The sequence below is a fragment of the Plecotus auritus genome (genome assembly GCF_963455305.1).
Source record: "Plecotus auritus genome assembly, chromosome: 1".
NCBI classification, from domain to species: Eukaryota; Metazoa; Chordata; class Mammalia; order Chiroptera; family Vespertilionidae; genus Plecotus; species Plecotus auritus.
In genome coordinates, this window is record NC_137770.1 from 46,563,213 (window position 1) to 46,578,611 (window position 15,399).

The window sequence follows — 15,399 nt, forward strand, 5'->3', positions numbered from 1 at the left end:
AACAGCTTGTCTGAGGTCACTCCATGAACCAGAGGCTGAATTGCATTAGATTGCCACCTGCCTTGCTGGGCTTTCTTCCTCCTCAGATTCTTGGGTAACTGTTTTCAGGGTGGTTTCCGACATGTGTCTACTAGAAGGTTCTTGCGGGTTTAGTCTGTGTCACATCAGCCTACACGGTTTATTTAGTTTGCCTTTCTAAGATCCAAGTGCAATGTCTTTCTGCCAACACAGAGATCTGAGGGGGCCCAGTGGGCTGCCCTGGCCTCCAGTGAAAGCCACAGTGGCTGGGAATCCGCTAAAAGCCATGGTCACAATCCTCCTCGCCATCGAGTCCCTTTCTGACCCAGAGCGGGGTTTGAGAATACTTCTGAAGTCCGTGCCAAAGGTTTTAGCATGGGCAGGGGGTTGCTAAAGAGAGGGAGAAGGTAGTTGAAGGCTGTGTAAATATTTCATTTAGCCCCAAGCTGGTATCCTTACAGAACATTGATGTCTTTATCATAATATTCCCGAGTCTAAGGACAAACAGCCCCTTTTCAGGCTCCCATCGAACCCCGGTCAGAAGACCTCAGACAGAGCCCCTTTCTATTACTTGAATGCTCTGTTCCCTGCATCCTCCCAGCCCACACCATGTTTTTTTTTTAAATATATTTTATTGATTTCTCACAGAGAGGAAGGGAGAGGGACAGAGAGCCAGAAACATCGATGAGAGAGAAACATCGATCAGCTGCCCTCTGCACACCCCCCACCGGGGACGTGCCCGCAACCAAGGCACATGCCCCTGACCAGAATTGAACCTGGGACCCTCCAGTCCGCAGGCCGACGCTCTATCCACTGAGCCAAACCGGCCAGGGCCCAGCCCACACCATGTTGCTTCACATCCCGGGCGCAGTCTCAGCACCCAGGGCCAAGGAAGGGAGAGGTGGGATGCACTGCACCATCCCTGCTTATGGAGAAGGAAACCGGAGCTTAAAGGATCAGGGAAGCAGGGAAATGCTGAGCCCAGGTTATTTTCTCCCAGATTCTGAGCATTTCCTGCCCCACCTTGGGGTCCCCAGGGCGGCCCCCAGAACCATAGGCCCTATGACTCTTCCCATCTCAGGGTTCAGTTCCCCTGTAATGAATGACTAAAGGGAGTCAGCAAATCACACAAAGGGCCATGTAAGACCTAAAGCCTCATTCACGCCCGGGACTGTCAGGGCTGGGGCCAGAGGCCTGGGTGTGGTGGTGGCCACGGCTAATCCCAGGCTACCGAGTCAGTCAGCACCCGCCCACTGGCTCCAGCTCCCCCTTTCACCTCTTCACCAGCGGTAGCATCCCTGCCCCCATGCACCACCCCAGGGCCAGACTGCATTCCTGTTCTCCAGTTCTCTCTTCACCCTGGTGAGGCTGATGTTATCTAACCCCGCCTCCCCTTGCAGATGAAGTCACTGAAGAGGAGGAGGCACAGACTGGTTAAATGCCCAATTCAAGCTCATGCACTTGGCAAATGGCTGAGTCAGGACTTGAACCCAAAGTGCATGTTTTCTTGGTGACCCCAGACACTAAGCTTGCCCAGCTGGCACCCCGTATTCCCCTCACAGCCGACCTTCAGATCATCAGTCAGCCCGCCCAGTGCTTGATGAGTGCCACCTGCTGGGCTCCACTTGGGGCCTCACCTTCCCAGTGCACGTGGCACCTGGCCACTTGAATTGAAGGACCACTGTGCCAAGGAGCATTGCGGGGTCTCATTGCTTCAGGACCAGGTCAGAAGCTCACAGGTGGGCCTGGGCTCACAGGATGGGGAAGGTAAACTTCATCGGGGCCCTGATTTCTTTCTTCCTCCACTCACTCATTCATTCTTTCTAGACATTCTTACTGAGCACCGGCTCTCTGATAGATGCTGTGGTAAGCTCAAAAACATCACGACCTGATCCCAGATCCCATGAATATGTTGCCTTGCACAACGAATAGGATTCTGCAGATGCGAATACGTTAAGGATCTTGAAACAGGACCATTATCCTGGATTATCAAAGTGAGCCCTTTGCAGCCATAAGGGTTCTTGTAAGAGAAAGGGTCAGAGGTCAGGCTTCCCACACACACTTTTGGCTTCAGCAGGTCTGCGTTGAGAATTTGCATTCTAACAAGCTCCCGGGAGATGCCGAGGCCTCTGGTTTGCGGACACACTTTGAGAACCGCTGGGGTAGAGCAGCGGTTCTCAAGTTTTAATGTGCATTCAATGTCCTGGGGATCTCGTTAACATGCAGGCTCCGCAGTCACCCGTTCCATTTATTTGTTGCGTGTGCATTGCCTGAGCCCTCTGCTAGAAGATCAGGGCTGTGGGAGCAGCACCTTTGCTGTTTGCTGCTAGAGCAGTGCCTGGCAATCATTTGTAGTGACACCAGCTGAATGAATGGTGAGTGAGCAAGGGCTTGGAGCCTGCAGGAGCCGTTTAGGCTGAACATGGGGATGTGGGTGTCCTGGGTGCCTTGCTGATGCCACAGAGGGAGTGAAATCCCACGAAGATCCATGAGGATAGGGAAGGAAAAGGGGATGGAGAGGGTCAGTAGGAGTACCCACACAGAAGGAGCAGCTGGAGGAGAGGGGAGAGTGAGGACAAAGCTGGGGGTGGACAGGAGGAAGGAAGGCCAGGCTCTCAGAGAGCAGAGAGCCAAAAGGGGCCTCTGGATAAGCTGCAGGGAGGAGGACAGTAAGCACATGCCGGCTGGCCGGCCGTTGTTGGGAGCTGCGTGGTATGTCCTCTGTGAAGAACTGAACCATTAGGGAGGGCTTAGGGGCTCAGACTTACATCCACTTTTTCTCTCTGGACTTAGACAATTTATAAGAGCCATATGCGTATGTTGGGAAACATTTTGAAGAATTCTGAAACATATAAGGAAGAAAACTAAAATCTCCGATAACTACCATCCCCAGAAATGAGCCCTATTTATATTTTTATGTGCTTCATTCTTTATTTAATGCAAGTATTTAACACACACACACACACAGAAAATTTTCCTTCAGATTGAGGTTACACTGTTTATATCTTTATATCGTAATTCTTTTACTTAATATTTTGTCCCATAATTATTTTTATGTTATTTTGAAGAACAAAATATAATTTTTGAAAGGTGGATAATATACTTTTGTAGAAATGTACCATAATTTAACTATACTCTTACAGCAGCCTTCCCTTATCCGTAGCTTCATTTTCTATGGTTTCAGTTACCCATGGTCAACCTCAGTCTGAAAATATTAAATGGAAAATTCCAGGAATGGACAATTCAAAAGTTTTAACCTACGCACCATTTTAAGTAACATGATGAAATCTCCCACCTTCCTGCTACGTGGCATATGCTCCCCACCCATCAACCACTTAGTAGCCTACTTGGTTATTAGACAGAGACAGAGAGATGGGAAGCAAGAAAGAGAGAGACAGAGAGAACACACTCACATAATTTTTATTACAGTATATTATTATAATTGTGCTACTTTATTATTAGTTATTGCTGTTAATCTCTTATTGTGCCTCCTTTATAAATTAAACTTTATTATAGGTATGTATGTATAGGAGAAGACAGTACAGCGCATGTACGGTCCAGTATATCTGCAGTTTCAGGCATCCACTGGGGGTATTGGAACGTAAGCCCCGCATGTAAGGGGGCATACTGTATTTAAGAGTATTTGAGTTCCTTCATTGTGGTTTTGATTTACATCCCCCTCAGATGAATGATGTCCAGCATCATTCATGTGCCATCCTTATTTCTTCTTTGGTGAAATATCGTTTGAAATCTTTTGCCTATTTTAAATTGGGTTATTTCTTTTATTATTATTATTTTTTAAACTATTTTCACAGAATACATTTAACATTAGAGATTCTCGCAGAGGGAACATAACAATTTATTACTTAAAGTTTTATATTTGTGGACATTATTTCAGGACAAGTAAAATGAACACATTTGAGGATTGTGTCTCAGTTTAGAATGTGTAATACTCCCCTGATTAGAACTTCTCTATGTTCAGAAGTTCTTCAGGCTCTTTTCCCAGGATTTATAAATTAGTAATGTGAAATATCAGCATTTCCTAACTTTAAAGTTTCCCAAAGACATATAACCATCAGTGACTGCTATCAACTGAACCAAGGGGGCAGTTAACCATTAAGTATTGCCTAAGTGTCTGCAGTCTTTACTTATGAATTAATAGTTTCCCCCTTTTTCCATCATTCCCAGAGCAAATATAGATGTTTGATCAGGATTTGATCATAATAAAGCTGAATTCCCTTTGATGTTTGGTAAATCAAAATGCGAAAGCTCATATATAATGTTCAGTTACCTGTGAGTCTGTGAGAAGCTGGAAGACAACCTCATTCACTCGCCAGAATATGGAACTCAGTCTCACAATTTCTTGGATACAATTCCTCCCAAGCCTTTTCCTCACAGATTAAACTCTAAAACTAGCCAGGTGGTTAGAGGAAGAGGTTTATCTCGCCAGTGGACTTCTCTGTCATTTCCTCCTCATTGTGAGAGGAATGGCATGACAGCGTAGAGGCTAAGAGGGGTACAGTCAATTCTCAAGGTATTCAGTCAAAAAGGTCAGAGCTTCCACAGCATGGCCTCAGCTTCGCACATGCCCACATCGTGATAGCTGAAATAACGAAGCCCAGCAAAGGTGGGAGCCAAGGGTGCCAAGAGGCAGCTTTCTGCAATGCACCCTTTTGAACACAGTCAGTACCAACCTGTCCAAGGCCCGGGTGACGATAGAGAGCGAGGGCTGCGGGCAGGGAGTGCTGCATCATAGAGGAGGGATTCAACATGCAGCTGGAAGCAGGCCCAGGAGCAGAACACTGGCAGCTCTCACCGTGCGGTGGAGAGACCCAGCCTTCGAACCGGAATGGCGGCGGGTGGCAGGCGAATGTGCTGTATTCCACACCAGCCCGGGGCAAATGCCGAGATTGGAGCAGCTCTGACCACTGGGGTTCGGAGGAAGAGAGCCTCCTGGAGCACAGGACACCCAGCCCAGATGCTCGCCATCTCGCCCCTTGGGTTACTTCTTATTGCTGACTCCTTTATACATTCGGAATATTGATGAAGTCCAATTTATTATCAATTTTTTCTTTTACAGATTATGCTTTTGGTATCTAAGAACTCTTTGCTGAACCCGAAGTCACACATATTTTTCTCCTGTATTTTCTAGAAGTTTTTTTTTATAGGTTTGCATTTTACATTTAAGACGATGATCTATTTTGGGGTTAATTTTTGTATAAGATGTGGGGCAGGTGAGAGATCTTTTTTTATTTATTTTTTGTCTTGCAAATGGAAGTCCAGTTGTCCCAGTCATTCATGCACTTGTGCAAAGCATGTGTGTGTGCACCCTGGGGCTGGATTCTCATGTGATCCCATTTACACACAGAATGGACAGAGGAATTCACCTTTACACCACACTCCTTTCCCACGAGGGGAGACAGTACTTGGTGAGAAGTGCCTGGGCGTGGGATCAGATCTCTCCTTGTTTCTGGCCTGACTCTCTAGAACAAGTCATGCCATCTCCCCAGGCCTCAGTTTCATCATCTGAAAACAGGCAACAACAATCCTGATCTTACTGGGTTGGCTGAGGGCTGTGGAGGTGTAATCTGGCAGCAGGATTCTAAACACACACATTTGCGACCTGAGGAGCTGTCCTAGGCAAGGAACTAGGCCTGCCGGAGAGTTGTAGGTGGAGGGATGGGTTTGGCTTGAATGGGACAGCATTTCCACGGAGCTGTATCTCTGGAAACCCTAGGAAGCAGCTACAAAGACTGCTTGGTCTTGTCCTATTCGGCTTCTTTGGAGTGAAAGGGCTTCCTTCTGCAGTCTGAGGGGTTGAAGTTAGACATTAGGAAGAACTTTCCTTCTGCCAGAGGAAGAAGTGAAAAGGGATAACCAGCCGAAACCGGTTTGGCTCAGTGGATAGAGCATCGGCCTGCGGACTGAAGGGTCCCGGGTTCGATTCCGGTCAAGGGCATGTACCTTGGTTGCGGGCACATCCCCAGTGGGAGGTGTGCAGGAGGCAGCTGATCGATGTTTCTCTCTCATCGATGTTTCTAGCTCTCTATCCCTCTCTGTGAAATATCAATAAAATTTATTAAAAAAAAAAAAAAGAAAAGGGATAACCATGAGCTGAGGGTGGGGAGAGTAGCGTGGGTCTCCTGGTTGCACTTGTCTGAACTTCCTTCATCACGCGAGGTCCTCTGTGGGCGGGAACCAGCCAGGCCTCTTGCTCCCAGTTCTTGCTCTGATGTGAGCTGGCTTGCTCAGGAAGGGCCCCTGCTGCCCTGCAGGTGGCGCCCTCGTGCCGGCTCAAGAGGCGGCGCAGATTTGGCCCTGCTCCTTAGCAGCTGGGACTCACCGCCTGATGTCTGGTCCCTGACCTGCTCCATACAGAGCCTCAAGCTAGGGGCTGCAGGACCCAGGCCTCAGGCCTGAAGGGGCCAGAAGTAGCTGCTGTGGCATTAGTGTGAAGACAGAGAAAACCCTGGGTTTGGGGGCTGCCCAGCTGCCCCAAACCGTTCCAGGGCCCTGTCCGGTGTGCCTTTCTAGGGTGGTACTCCGTGTGTGGTGAGCCAGCTACTGATGCTGCCCCTCACGGCCGGGGAAGCCTGACAAGTCCTTAGTTTCTCTGTTTCCCCACCCTAAACATGTGAATAATCCTACTTCGTAGAGCTGTCAGGACACACTTAATAAATGTTAGCGCTTAATAAATGCTACCAATTCTTGTTACTCAGCACACAAGATGTGTCAGAGTCAGGAAAGATTATATTGCCTGATGGACATTGAATGCTAGAATCACAAGTGGTTTTACTTCTATAAACTACTATAATTTTTAAAAATCAAATAGAAAATTTCAGGTTTAAGTAATTTTGACTTTAAGTTTTGATAGTCACAACATAATTTGTACTTGGCCTTTTAATAGATACTTTTTAATATTTTAGAAAAAATAAAATTATTTTCACATACCTTTTTTTAAAAGTTCATTTTTACAATTGATCTAATTTACATTGCTATGATGAAAATATATTCAAATTATATACTCTTGATGTAATTAATTTCATTTTTAATCCCATGGATCATTGAGAATGAGTGCAACTAGAGATTATGATAGAAAGAGCAATTATAAACGTGGAGCTCAAACCAGAGGTGAAAAGAAATAGAAAATCTAGAAAGTGACAGCCTGCTTAACATTTTTTAAACTGCCAACAAGTGAGCAGCTTTTTCCGATACCCCAAAAACACATACAATTACTAGAAATGGAAAAAGGAGCTGATTAGACAGCCATCTGTGGACAGTTTTCAATAAAAATAAGTAAACACCAATAGGGAACGTTGATGGGATGTTCTTGAAGGATAAAATGTGTCCAGCCAAACAGAATGCTGAATTTGGGAGAGGCACTAACGACATTTTATATACAGGAAACAAAATAATAAAGCCTAGGTTTAGTAGAAATGACTTTAATTTTTATGCTAAAATAGGCAAACATATAACTGGAATTTTAAAAAGTGGAACAAATAATTATCTAGGAGGTAGAATTCAAAATGAGATTATTAATTTGGAGGGTAAAAAGTGAGAGAAGAAATTGAGTAAAAAAACAAATATTACTCTGATCAATTAGATTGTACAGAGACAAAAGCTACATTGAATGACTAATATTATTGTACTAGAGGCCCGGTGCATGAATTCATGCATGGGTGGGGTGCCGAGAACCAACTTCAGCATGTAATAATTATAAGAGTTTCACCAAAAGGTTGGTGAAGCTTGGAGGGCTCAACAAGGGTGAGCCACAAATGTAGTTTACCTGTTGGAAACAGCTAAACGGCACTTCCCCCAAACCTGAATAGGATAATCGTTTGCTGCCAGACAGCTCAGGGCATTTTATTGCCTCCTGTTGGCCAAACACCTCATCAGCTGTAGGCTATTCCCGAAACTGACAATCTCTGTACCCTACCCTTTGATACCATACCCTTTGAAGTGTATATTTCCACCTTGCCTTGGGACAAATTGTGTTGAGTAAAAGCAGGGTCCTGAGTGAAGGAGGAGAGTCTTCCGTTCTTTTTAGCTGAAGCTCCTCTGAACCCCAATGCCTTTCAAAAATATCTTTCGTCTTTGGACTCCTTTTTAATCATCTACGCGCAGCCCCTTTCTCCAGAATGCTGAACCCTTTGTAAGGCTGGGAAAAGAACACCGGCATTATGACACCCTAACGAGGGATACCAACAATTGTGGGGTCCGGCTGGCCCACCCAGATCATGGCTGATCTGGCCAGGCTGGCCCGGGGGAGGGGCTGGGGTTAGTTGACTGGCTGGCTGGTCCCGCCCCCTGGTTGAACTCCGGGTCAAACTCCTGGTCAAGGGGAAAATTTGCACATTAGCCTTTTATTATATAGGATGAGTTTTGAACTACAGAAAAAGAAAAGTCAAAATTAAGGAGTATTTTCATTGGTTTTATGCCTTTTATGAAAAGTACTACTGTAGAGGCCCAATGCATGAAATTCATGCAAGGGGCTTGGCCCTTGCAGCCCCAGCTTCGTCCAAAAGGTCGTCTGGTCTAATTAGTATATTACACTTTTATTATTATAGACTAGAGGCCTGGTGCACAAAATTCATGCACAGAGTGGGGGTTCCCTCAGCCCAGCCTGCACCCTCTCCAATTGGGGGATGTTCCTCAGCCCAACATGCACCCTCTCCCCTTGGGGGATGTCCGACTGCCGGTTTAGGCCCTATTCCTGTGGGATAGGGCCTAAACCGGCAGTCAGACATCCCTCTTACAATCTTGGACTGATGTCTCCTAACTGCTCACCTGCCTGCCTGCCTGATTGCCCCTAACTGCCTCTGCCTGCCAGTCTGATCACACCTAACTGCCCTCCCCTGCTGGCCTGGTTGCCCCTAACTGCCTCTGCCTGCCTGCCTGATCACCCCTAACTGCCCTCCCCTGCCAGCCTGATCTCGCCCCCAACTGCCCTCCCCTGCAGGCCTGATCTCGCTCCCCACTGTCCTCCTCTGCTGGTCAATTTGGTTATGATTGGTCAGTTTCTATGCCAGTCAGCATCAAAAGCTCCACCTCCTAGGCAGCCATTGGCTCCCACAGCACCCAGATTTGGTTCTGATTGGTCAGTTTCTATGCCAGTCAGCATCAAAAGCTCTGCCTCCTAGGCAGCCATTGATTCTTCACAGCACCCACATTTGGTTCTGATTGGTTGGTTCATATGCCAGTCAGCATCTCTGGGCCTATCAATGGGGCCTGAGCAGAAGGGCAGGGCTGATCAGCAGCCCTGGTGGAGGCCTGGAGAGAAATGGAGGCGCAGCTGCTGGCCAGACTGAGAGAGACAGAGAGAGGCAAATGCTGATCAAAAGCTGCCACAGAGGCAACAGATCAGTCCCTGCTTCTCTCTTCAGGCCTCTCTCTGGCCCTGATTCGCAGCCCCCTCAGCAGTCAGTCCTGGGACAATGTGCCTGCAGCAGAAGCAGTCAGCTCTGGGTTGCCACGGCAACCCAGCTGACTGCAGGACTGACTTTGGGTTGGTCGAGCCTCAGTCCTTACTGGTCATTACAACCCAGGGTTTTTATATATTAGGATAGGTTATGATCAAAGTGAAAAATTGAATAACAGCTTTCAATTATAGGCATTGCTTTTAAAAAATTGTCAAGGCTAAACCTCTGAGTATGCCACTAATGTGATCATAAAGAAAAAAAGTCTGTGAGCCAGAATTTTAATAAAAAATGAAGAAGCATTCCCTGTGCTGTGTACACCTCATGATTGCAATTCATACTAGGAGAGGTGGCTTCAATTGCACCAATTCAATGGCATTTTTTGGACAATTCAGCAATTATATATGATATTTTCTGGATCTGTACCAAGATAGAACATCTTGATGAAACACATATCAAATCTGACCTTACAACCACTCAGAGACACTTGATGGGAAGGCCAGAGAATGCTCTTAAAAGGAATCAGAAGTAATTTGGACAAGATACAATATAATTAGAAGAGTTCAGTGAAACAGCAGATCCTCAAAGAGCAAGTCATGGTGCTTGACAGAAAATGAAATCATTTTTTAAATGTGTGCTACTCATCATTATTTGGTATAAACTGTTGCTTGTCAATAATATTAGAAAAATTATTTTAAAAAAAGATCTAAATTGGCTGTCATTTTTTAAAGGACTGAAACATTATTTTCATGTTTAGAGAAATTTTTAGGTAAATAGAAAAAACCTTCATATGAAGTATGCAATCAAAGTGATACACCGATAGAATATAAGGAAATTAGGAAACACAACTAAAATGCTCTCATGCCTATAGAGGAGATTCACATTCAAATAGTCCAGTTTATAGAGACTATTTCCTGGCCATTGTAGATGAAGGCAGAATCTCAATTGAAGAGAGATTTGCACAAATGAGCAAATCTGGTACTTTTGGTTTTCTTTATTATATCTCAGTGTTGAAAAATCAGGAAGAAGTTAAGAAATGCCACATAAATTCTTCATGCTGATTAAGGAATGTTAATCAACATACTGCTTTCTTCATCAGGAACGCCTTGTTTTGGAAAAAGCCAGCTGAATTGAAGGGTGTGCCTAGGGACACGTTCTTTCACAGCCTCCTGTCTCATCACAGACCCGCAACAGATATCCATGGACTGGCATTCCGAGTAGCACCAAGCTAGACACTGCTTCAAGAGAGGCTGGAATCTGTAAGTGATAGAAATTTGTGTGGGGAAATTAGGATATTATGTAATGTTTCCTGTAATAATAATTTATCATATAAAAGCCCTTTACAGCGTTTGAACAGGATATGCAAAATTTATGGTTCACTTCAGAATCTAAGTACTGCTTTAAGGAATATATAAATAATTCCAGTTCCTATTGTTTCAGAAAACTGAAGTTTCTCTGCATAGAATTTAAAGCAAAACTGTCTAAGAACCCCCCCAAAATAAAGGTCTAATTTGGCATTTCTGCCAATAGAACAACATTTTTGTAAAAATCCTTATTATAACAACATGAGTTGTAATTTTGTTGAAATAAAGACAAATTTTATGAAATAAAGAAATAGTGTATAATTTATGTATTTTAATTTTATTATTCTTTCAAACATTGCTAGCTCATTAACAGAACACTCAGACATACCTAGTAAATGATTAAATGCTGTCATTTGTGTTTTTTTTCTTTTCAGAGAGAGGAGGGGAGAGGAAGAGAAGGATAGAAACATCAATAATGAGAGAGAATAATTGATCGACTGCCTCCTGTATGCCCCCTACTGGGGATAGAGCTTGCAATCTCAGCATGTGCGGGAGTTGAACCTTGATCTTGTGGTTCATAGGTCGATGCTCAACCACTGAGCTGGGCAAATGCTGTCATCTTTGATGTTTTAGTAATTTTCAGCCATATAAAAACCAGTTTTCGGCCCTAGCCAGTTTGGCTCAGTGGATAGAGCATTGGCCTGCAGAATGAAGGGTCCCAGGTACGATTATGGTCAGGGGCACATGCCCGGGTTGCAGGCTCGATCCCCACTAGGGGGCGTGCAGAAGGCAGCTGATCAATGATTCTCTCTCATCATTGATGTTTCTCTCTCTCCCTTTCACTTTCTCTCTGAAATCAATAAAAATATATTTAAAATAAATAAATAAATAAATAAATAAATAAATAAATAAATAAATACCAGTTTTCAGTCATATGAAAAACACTATTTTTCAGTTTTGCTATTATTAAGGTATTATTTGTCAAGGTAAAAGGAGAAAATATTTTCGTTTAAGGGCATGTGAGCCTGAGTAATAACTATGAAATGTTTAGACACATGGTAGGGGTCCATTTGTACTCTTCAGGCCCCAGGAGTGTTAGGAGCCGACCCAAGGCCTGTGCCACCTGTGACTGAGGTGCAGACGCCGCTCTCGCCTTCTTTTCACAGGCCTGAGACATGATGGGGATCCTGGGTTGGAAACAAGAGGACCCACCTTACTTGCCTTATTTTCCCTTATCATCCATAAATCAAAGGTGATACTGCCTGCCTCATGCGCTGTTTAAAAATCATGTGAAATTATACATGTGGAAGTGCTCCATGACATGGAGAGAGAACTGTCCAAATGGAAACTATCCTGTCCATAGCCCAAGACCCTGGTTTCACACCTTACCTCCCTCCAAAGGAACAATGGCTTGCCCCAGCTGTCGGCTCAGTGGCAGGTCTAGGCCATCGTGTGTGTGTGTGTGTGTGTGTGTGTGTGTATCTATATTTTTTAAAATTGATTTTAGAGAGAGTAAGAGAGACAGAGAGAGAGAGAGAAACATCTACTGGCTGCTTCTCACACACGCCCAACCGGGTATCAAACCCACAACCCAGATTATGCCCCTGACTGGGAATCAACCCCTTTTGGTGCATAAAATGAAGCTCCAACCAACTGAGCAACACCGGCCAGGGCTAGGCCATCATATTCTATACCACATGATTCCTCCAACCCACAGTTGACCCAAGGGGGTCACGTGACATATGATATAAGATAAGAGTAGAAAAAGACCAACTGGAACAGGGAACAACATTTTCATCCTCCCACTGATTCCCTCTCCTTCCCAGGACATCCTGGCCTCAGCACCGGGGAATGCTGCTAAACTTCTCTCTACGTGGCATCACCCTTTCTCTCCATCTCATAAATGTGGTCCCAGTTTTCTTGTGGTGAAGGCTAAGAAATAGTTATAAACTCCACAGTCTTTTATCCAATGCATAAAAAAACTCAGATGGCTCCAGAGGCTACCTACTAGAATTCATGAAAGAATCAAATGTTCTTGACAACATTTAGAATGAAATGTGACCCCAGAAAATGGACTTGGTAGCAGTAAAGGCTACAAGAGAAAAGCTGCCCTGACAGAAGCTATCATCAGTGAAATCTGATATCGACAAAAATTCGAGCTATGAACCATATTTCTGATATAAAATGTAAGTGAAAAAATACTTGGTCCCAATGAAAAGTTTGTCAACTCAAAATGAAAAAGCGAAAAAATTGGAAATAGCTTAAGTGAGCTTTATAGAAAATTGATCAAGGGATTAAATTGACTTAATGGAGTCCATTCCGGAAAACCTTTTCCCAAGGAAAATTCATCAAAGTCAACGAATTTCCTAGTTACGTGTTTGTATTCAAATGTCTCCAGTGGATTCTCTGTGGGATTTTCATTAAGACACAAGGGCAGTGGTCATGGTGGGCATTGCACCCGAGAGTCACCATGTAAAAGGACAGGGAGGGGGTGATGGGCAGTGCCATTGGGAGTGGCCTTTCTTTTTATAAAAATATAGTATTAAATCTAATGTGACTGCATTGGTATAAAGATGACTATAATATAGTCTAGAGTTATTATTTTATATTTATCATTATTATTATATTATATTGTTCTGATTTTATTTTATTTTATTTAAAAAATACATTTTTTTACTGACTTCAGAGAGGAAGGGAGAGGGAGAGGAGAGAGAACTAGAAACATCAGTGATGTCTGTGAATCGCTGATTGGCTGCTTCCTGAGATGTAGCTTTATCTCCATCTTCTTAACGGACCGTGCCAGAGTGGTGGCTCCCAGCCCAGCCGTGCTGCAGCCACTCAGCTTTTCCCAAGGTCTGGGTTTCCATCTCTCTTCATAGTGCATGTTCCCCCTCGCGAGCAGCCCTGGCTGGATTCTGTGCCTGCAACCTAAAGAGCCCAACTGAACAAAGAACCCCAGTGCTCCCTCCCCACACTCAGGAAGCCCCTCTCAGCAAACTCACTCATGGCCGTGAGCGTGGCTGAGCTGTCTGTGTGGAGAGCCAATGTGCATGGTCGCCCTCGGACTCAGCTGTGTGCCACTGGGCTGAGATGGGATCCTTCTCTTTAGGACCACCCCCTAGGCATCCCACCTCATCAACAGGTCCGAGTGAGGTCCTACTGTGTGCCAGACCCTGTGTCACAGGCGCTGGGAGCTTGGCATTCCCCAGGACATAGCCCTGCCCACAAGGAGCTCATTCAGGGCCGCTGGCACCAGGGTTTCTCCATCTCGGCACTTCTGGCATTTGGCCACACGGTTCTTTGTTGAGGGCTGTCCTGTGCACTGTAAGGTGTCTAGCAATCTCTCTGGCCTCTCTCCACTAGATGCCAGCAGCTCTCTTCCCCCAAATGGTGACCATCAGCAATATCTGCAGACGTTACCATATGTCCCCCAGGGGGCAAACTCTCCCCTGGTGAGTGCCTGGCTTAGGGAGTGGGTGTTGACCCCTGAGTCAGACAGGGCTCACTGCAGGCTGGTGAGTTTATATTTTTAAATATATAATACAGTGATTTTTCACTTGGGTTTCTTGGACCTCCTCCAGATCTTGGGATAAAATTCAGGGCACCAGGAGGCTCCACAATTGTGGGCAGGAATGAGGAGGCCTGAAATGTATCTAAGATTCTCTGAGCATTTTTCTGGTAAAGGAGTCCCTGTCTATCCCTCCAAAGGTCTCCCCCTCTCTCCTGAAAGAGGCCCAGCTGGAGAGGGAGGGGGTCAGGGCTGTGGCTGGAGAAATTTTGTGCAATCAGCAAAGGAGAGACCCAGGGCTGCGTTCTGCTCACCTTTTCCTCTCAGTCTATTTTAATCCCGTTGGTAATTAAAAATATTAATGCACTGTGAGATCTGCTTAGAGCACAGGCAGGCTGCGGGGCATCACCAAGCTGGGTGCATTGATTTAAGGCAGCTGGGCAAAGGGAGTGGCTTTGTGAACCGGAGAGAAAGCCTTCAGTTAATGAGTTTCTCCACCAGTAAGAGGCCGCTTTGAAGGACAGAGCCTGCGAGGGAGATAAGCACTGCCTTTTGCAGGCCGCTGTCAGCCAGGACCACACTGAGCCGGGTGGTGTGGGGACCCCCCCCAGCAAACCACTCTTACAAGGGACCTGGCCACTCTGTTTACACCCAGGTGTAGCCATTGGAAACAGTTTACTCGCATCTTTTTTTTTTTTAACAGATTTTCTTTTGTTGACACCATTTCTTTTTTATTTTAATTTTATTATTATTTTTTAATCCTCACCCGAGGATAAGTTTCCTTTGAATTTTAGAGAAAGTGGAAGAGAGAGGGAAAGACAGAGGGAAATATCTATGTGAGAGACACACATGGATTGGTTGCCTCCTGCACGTGCCCTGACCAGGGCCCAGGCCCGAGAGGAGCCTGCACCCAAGGTACATGCCCTTGACTGGAATCGAACCTGGGACCCTTTGGTCTGCAGGCTGATGCTCTATCCACTGAGCCAAACGGGCTAGGGCTGCATCTTGCTTGGAATCATAGCTTGCTGGTTGAGGTAAGGGTGGTGGACAACCTTGGGGTGGGGCCTTTGAGGTGGGCTTGCGGAGCTGGGGGGGTGGGCAGGGGGGAGAGCTAGCTCGGGTCCCAATTCCCTTTTCTTCATCTGAGAATTGG